Source organism: Procambarus clarkii, chromosome 28 (assembly GCF_040958095.1).
Source record: "Procambarus clarkii isolate CNS0578487 chromosome 28, FALCON_Pclarkii_2.0, whole genome shotgun sequence".
NCBI classification, from domain to species: Eukaryota; Metazoa; Arthropoda; class Malacostraca; order Decapoda; family Cambaridae; genus Procambarus; species Procambarus clarkii.
Window position 1 is genome coordinate 7,752,399 of NC_091177.1, and position 7,352 is coordinate 7,759,750.

The following is a 7,352-nucleotide window of genomic DNA, read 5'->3' on the forward strand; positions in this document are numbered from 1 at the left end:
GTGAGGAGGGTAGAGGAGAGAGAAGGGTAGAGGAGTGAGGAGGGTAGAGGAGTGAGGAGGGTAGAGGAGTGAAGGGGTAGAGGAGGAGGGTAGAGGAGTGAGGAGGGTAGAGGAGTGAAGGGGTAGAGGAGTGAGGAGGGTAGAGGAGTGAAGGGGTAGAGGAGTGAGGAGGGTAGAGGAGTGAAGAGGGTAGAGGAGTGAGGAGGGTAGAGGAGTGAAGAGGGTAGAGGAGTGAGGAGGGTAGAGGAGTGAGAAGGGTAGAGGAGTGAGGAGGGTAGAGGAGTGAGGAGGGTAGAGGAGGGTAGAGGAGTGAGGAGGGTAGAGGAGTGAGGAGGGTAGAGGAGAGAAGGGGTAGAGGAGTGAGGTGGGAAGGAAGAGTGAGGAGAAGGATTAGTGAGGGGGAGGTATGAGGGGGAGGATTGATGGGGAAGAGTAGTGAGGGGGAGGAGTGAAGGGGGTAGGAGGGAGAAGTGAAGAGGCAGGAAGAACGGTAGGAGGGAGGGAAGAAGGATGGGCAAGAGTGAGGGGTAAGAGGGAGGGGGAAGGGAAGGGAAGGAATGAGCGGGGATGGAGTAAAAGGAGGAGTGAGGGGGGAAGGAGGAGTGACGGGGGGGTGGGAGGAGTGAGGGGGGAAGGAGGAATGAGGTGGTGAAGGAGTGATGGGGGGGGGAGGAGTGAAGGGGAAAGGAGGAGTGAGGGGCGAATGAAGAGTGAGGGGCGAATGAAGAGTGAGGAGGGAAGGAAGAGTGAGGAGGGAAGGAAGAGTGAGGAGGGAAGGGGGAGTGAGGAGGGAAGGGGGAATGAGGGTGAAGAGGAGTGAGGGTAGGGAGGAATAGTGAAAGGGGAGGAGGAGTTAGGGGGGAGGAATAGTAAGGGGGTAGTAGTGAGGGGGGGGTACGAGTGAATGGGAGGAGGAATGAGGGGGTATTGAAGAGTGAGGGAGTAGGAGGGAGGGGCAGGATGGAGGGGAAAGGAGGGAGGGGGTAGGAGGGAGGAATGAGAGGGTAGGAGGGAGGGGGCAGGAGGAAGTGAGGGGGTAGGAGGAAGGGGGAGGAGCAAGGGCAGGAGTGAAGGGATTGGAGGGAGGGCTGGAGTGAGGGGGTAGAAGGGAGGGCTGGATTGATGGGGTAAGAGTGAGGGGGCAGGAGGTGAGGAGTGAGGAGGGAGGTGGTAGGAGAGAGGTAGGGGGTAGGGGGGAGGAGTGAGGGGGGTAGGAGAAAGGGCAAAAGTGATGGGGGTAGGAGGGGCATATTGAGGGGGTAGGAGGGAGGATTGAGGGGGCAGGAGGGAGGGTAGGAGTGAGGGGCGTAGAAGGGAGGGCAGGAGTGATGGGATTGGGGAAAGGAGTTAGGGGGTATGTAGGAGGGGTAGGTATGACCTGGCTATATTGGTTATGTCATGTCAAATTGTTGCATGCTGAATGCTCAAAGCCCCTTTCTTTATTCAGTGTTGTCACATTCCTCATGTGGGTGTGGATAGGCAAACACTCATCTAGTTAAACTTATCTCATAGTACTTTCAGAGACCGGTAATTTAGATTGTGGTAAGTAGAATCTCCAAATAAATGGATCTTTAAAGCGCATTCCTATTTGGGTTTAAAAGGTTGTACCGAATAAGAAACTCGGATAAAATAGTCTAACACGAGCAATGTTGTTATTCAGTTTGGTTGCCTAAAGCACATACAAGGACTAGACATTACCAGGCATTCCTGTATGCCTTACCTTATGCTAAAACATTGCCACAACCCTGGGTTTTATTGATTTAAATGGCCACAAGGAGTCATACAAAATTGCAGGTTATAATGTTATTAGTTTATCCTCTGTGGTGACAAGTGGGCTGACTGATGTCTGTTGACACCTGTATCGTGCTTCAGTTTACTCGCCAGATCGTCCTATCTCTGGACTCGTCTGTAGGAAGTATATCAAAATAATTTGGATCATTAATAGCATAAGAGTTTGGTGTAGGAGAGAGTTGGAGTGTTTGTCGTGGCTCTCGGTTGTTCCTGTTATTAGTTGACTTAGTTTTAGAAATATTTTTGTTGGCCAGTGTTGAAGTTGTTTGAAAGTAGATGTGTTTTTGTAAAGAAGGGGGGGGGTCTCCATGCTTGGCTTCAATTATCTAAGTGATTATAGATATGTTGTGTATAAATGTTTGGACATTAGAATAATTACCTTCTTTTCGTTAAAGTCAAAAGGTAGCTTGATTAATTCTAGGGTTTTTTGTTTTTTACTGGAGTAACTTTTGGTTAATGACGGAATCTAGCTCAAAGGTCCTTTATTTCATTGTTCTTCTTCATTTTAATGTGGTAGTTGTGATATGGATTGTTCTGGCTCACCTGTAAGGTTTTGCAATGTTAAATACTGTATATAATAATAAGAATTTGCCAGTCTTGTAACCATTTTTAGAGTTCCCGTAGATCTTTGTAAGGGCTCGATATCATTTTTTCATGTTCCCTATACCATAAATCTTGGTGTCATCTGCAAAAATTGATGTGGTTTGTAATAATTTGATTTGTCATTGAGGTATATAAGGTTTAGACCCTTGTGGTACGCTTCATGCCGTATTTTCCAGTCAAATCTGTTTCAGAGGAAGCTTTAATTTATTTGTTTTAATTAAGCAATCTTTTTATCCTTTATTCCATGTGCTTCTTATTTCACTCCTAGCCTTTGATATGGTGCTTTATCAAACACAGTGTGTGTGTGTTTGAATAGCTGGTTATCAGAAAAAAATTGTGAACAGGTTTGTTTTTAACAAACCAATGTTTTGTTGATTTTACAAGAATATTAATGTTTCTTCCCTTCAGGACCTTGCAGATGTGAGGTCAAAGTAATTTGAAAGTTTTTTGCTTGGCAGTTTCAAAAATTTGAGTAACATTTGAAATCTATCTAGCGAGTTTAAGTGGCAGTAAGTTTGACTGTCAATTCATTTAATAGCTTGGATTGAATTCCAGGTATTTGAAGTTTTTTTGAATGTTAGTTTGTAAGGCTCTTCCCATTTATGGTGCTTGTTATAGGCAGATAGTTTATATATACACTATCTTGAAATTGTTTCAAACTGCTGAAGATAACTTTTATAGTAATGGGATGTCTGGTGTGAATAATTTAGTGTTCATTACTAATATTTGGTAGGACACTTCAGTGCATCATTATATTAACAGATTGGACATGTCTAATGGTTTTGTTTCTTTTCTTCTTAGAAAATTGAAGGGTTTGGTACCATTAGACAATATTGTTAGGAAACACTTTCATGTTTCCTATCAAGTTGTGACACTTGTGGGAAAATTTTTTTAGCTAATTTAGTTTAATCTTATCATTGATTAGTGGAAATGATGTAAAAATTTACATCAATGTTCCATAGCTTTAACTTTAGTCTATACATGTTTTAAAAGTGAAATTTGTTAGATTAAATTAACTATTAAAATAATGGCTAAAATTTATCTTTTGCAGTTTAACCTGATAACTATAAAAATGAGTAGTTTGGTATGCAAAGCTTTTAAGTTGTCAAAATTAGTTTTCACTTATAATATTACCTTTTTATATATAACTTAAGTTTTTATTAGCTTTATATATTTTACCTTTAACATAAGTTTATAAGTTTAATTATATAAAGTTATAATATAAGTATATATAACTAAGTTATAATATATACTCAAGTTTATATAATTAACAAAGCTATAATAAGTTTATATTAGCTTTATATTGTATTATACCTTTGTTTATTATAGTTTTATAGCAAGTTTTTTTTATATATTGTTTGTAATATTAATTTCCAGCATGATTAAATTATAGCTACTATCAGGATAAAGTATATAAAGTATTTTCATTAAAAGATTTATTAAATAGTATACAATATAACTAATGTTGACAATTTTGTTTCAGGTTGAGGTTTCAACTGAAGACTCCAAACAACTTCAAAGGCCAGGAAAACATCCAGAGTACCAAGGACAACAACCACCTGTAAAAGAAAAATAAAGTATATCAAACAGGGACACTCATTTTATTAACACTAACAAATTACTACCAAAACCCCTAAGTCCCAATCTTTTAAGATTGGCTCAGCAAGGCCTACCCCTTATTTGCATTTTGAGGCAGGACTTGTTGGCTGAAAGAGTGGAACACATCTTTTGGTTTAGTGCCCTCAACATGATGTACATAGGCTTCTTGTAAAGCCTATGTACATCATGTTCCAGGCACTAAACCTCTGGATGTATCCACTCTTTCAGTGAACAAGCCCTGTAGTTATTAACAATGTTTGCACATTGTTAAGGGTCCCTACACCTATGCAATTCTAGTCCATCTATTGGATGGGTAGTAGAGCAGGGCTCTGAAAAAGCCAAGCCAGGGAAATCTGCAGGACTGCCTGGTCCCCTTCTATGAAATGGGGTAGGATCAGTACAAACTGCATCAATCCCTGCAGGTGGTAACAGTAGGACTTTGGTACACATCTATAAATGGACTAGATAAAAAAAGAAAGCGTTAATTATTTGATATAGCTAAAACATTTAATTCAACATACCAGTTTATTGGATGTGCAGAGTAGAACAGCTACACTTCTTAAGCCAGTCAATTCCTTGATATCATAATCTCCATTACCACCTGAAACATTTAACCAAATTAGCTTATAAATTTTGTATTAAAAGTTGCTTTGCAAACTCAAATGGCTAATGTGCCTTAACATTTTATTCTCACTAATGCTTATCAAGCACAAGACTTAGATATGGCTACTCAAACTATTTAAGTTTAACAAGTACTTTAAAGTACAGAAAGAATTTTTACTTTACATTATCTACATGCAACCACTGATGCCTTACTTATTTTTCTATTTAAAATATTCACCAACACTAACCCCATTCTGAATGTCAAGCAATCAACACCTTCAAACTCTAGGATGAACAGCTGGACTTCCCAATTCTTATTCTGAAAGAAAAAGCCTATTTAAACTAGTTACATTAAAAAAATATGAAGTACAGTTACTAGTCAATATTTAATTTGTCTCTTGTACCATTATTTTTTTTTTTTAACTTTTAATTATGAACAAATCCATGAGGTCAATTTACCTCCCTGTTGCAATTTTTTTTAAATGTCATGGGACATTTGAACCCTCATCACAGCCCTTGTGGATTTGGTCATTTGATGCATCACACTATTGTGTGCAATTTATAGATGGAAAAACTTTTAGCCAATTATTTTAGAACCAAGTAACTGAACAAAGTTAAGCAAACCAATTACCATTTAAATAAACATTCTAAATACCCTCAATTCTTAAATTGAATAAAGTGTAACATTACCATTTTAAATTTTCTTTGCTATTCAAAACAATTCCTGCAAGGACTAAACTTTTATTGTACCCACTTATCAAGGCCTAGAACTACAGTTTTTATCCCCCATTCCCAGGCCCCTTCACTATTTAAATACTACTTATTAAACTAATTATAGCAGTACTCTTAACTGTCAGAATGATAGAGGGCAAAAGTATCTTGGCAATTTCAGGCCTTTAGTCCCCCCACAAAGCAGCCCATTACAGCTGACTAACTCACAGGGGCATAGGGTGAAAAACTCAGCCCACCATTTCTTGCCAGGATTCAACCTGGGACCACAGGATCACATCTCCAGTGTGCTGTCTGCTCAGCTGGCCAGCCCCTGTGCTACTTTCTGTAGCATACAAGTTCCACCAATTGTTCTGTACACTGTTCCTGAAGTTATGTTGGAAGCACCCTCCACAACCTGTCAATGAAACATTTAATATGGTTAATAAAATTTTTCCCCACAGCAATGTTTAAACTTAAATATTTGCCTTTTTCAAAATACACTATTTACCTACTTCCCCCACCCCATCTTTCATTTATTGATTCTAGAAAAAAGCCCTTTTAGTAACAATTTGGTAACAATTTAAAAAGTAGCATACTGAAATCTTATTTTCAATTATAATTTAAAGTTGGCATTCCCCCACCCCTGCATCCCCATATTGGTAATACAATTTATATAGCTAAAACATGTAATTCAACATACCAGCTTCATAGATGTGCAGAGTAGAACAGCCACTCGCTGCTTTGATACCATTGTAATCTAGCAAAGTACCTGAAACATTTAACCAAATTAGCTTATAAACAGCTTTTTACTCTAGTTTCTTTGCAAATTCACAATGGTAGTGTTCCTTTAAAATTGGCTAAAATTTTAAATTTTATTAATGCTAATCAAGCAATTAAAAAGGTAGATATGGCTATTCAAGTTAAGTTTCTTTAGTACATTTAAGTGGAGAAAGATACTTCAGACATAATGCTACATTGTTTAACTTTACTATTTAATATATAATGCAAATCTTTAATTTATCATTACTACCACACTCACCCGATTCTGAATGTCGAGCAAACACCACCTTCAAACTCTAGGATGTTGTTCTGGACTTCCTAATCTATAGTCTGAAAGAAAAGGCATATTTAAACTTCAATTATATATTACAATTAGATGAAGTACAGTTACCAGTTATTTGTGTTGTAACTTTTTTTACTTTCAATTATGAAATTCTGTTACAAACATTTATATGAACTGTTTCAGGTTGTGGGACAGATGCTCCTAGATGAACAGAAGATCCAAAAGGCCAAGACAACTCCAGAGACAATCACCTGTAAAAGAAAAATAAACATTAAACAGGGACACTAATTTTATTATCATCAATGCCTAATAATAAGTCCAAAAAATCCTAACAGCCTATCTTTTAACATAGGAAGGGATAGGCCTTGTTGAGCCTCCGATTTTAGTGCAGAGCTTGTTCCCGGAATGGGTGCATTACATCCACCACTTTAGTGCCAAACACATTGTACATATGCTTTACTGAAAGCACTGTACAATGCATGCCAGACACTAAAGTTTTAGATGCAAACAAGCCCTGTGAGAATTAATGTAACCATTGTTAAGGGTCCCTAAACCTATGCAAATCTAGTCCATCTATTAGATGGGTAGTAGAGCAAAGCTCTGAAAAAGCCAAGCCAGGGAAATCTGCAGGACTGCCTGGTCCCCTTTTATGAAATGGGGTAGGATCAGTACAAACTGCATCATCCCCTGTGGGTTGTAACAGTAGGACATGGTTACACACCTATAAATGGACTAGATAAGAGAATTAAGATTAGGTCATTGATACAGCTAAAACATCAAATTCAAACTCGCCCACTTTTGCAGATTAAAGGAGCCTCACTCCAAGCCAGTCCATGCATCATAATCACTTTCACCTGAAAAATATTTCAACAAATTAATTTCAGATTTAAAGCCAATCTTGCTTTACTTTTCAAATTAGCATTCAGTACTTTACAAATTCAGATGGAAAAAATTTCTTTAAGGAATTTACCTTTCCTACATA

General features: G+C 38.4%; 1 long non-coding RNA gene across 1 annotated transcript; it reads left to right on the forward strand.

Moving 5' to 3' along the window:
* Positions 1 to 1,377: 1,377 nt before the first annotated feature.
* On the forward strand, positions 1,378 to 6,652 carry LOC138369524 (uncharacterized). Its single transcript, XR_011229868.1, has 3 exons — positions 1,378 to 1,915; positions 3,878 to 3,971; positions 6,554 to 6,652. It is a non-coding gene; the product is annotated as an uncharacterized lncRNA (long non-coding RNA).
* The last annotated feature ends 700 nt before the right edge of the window (positions 6,653 to 7,352 follow it).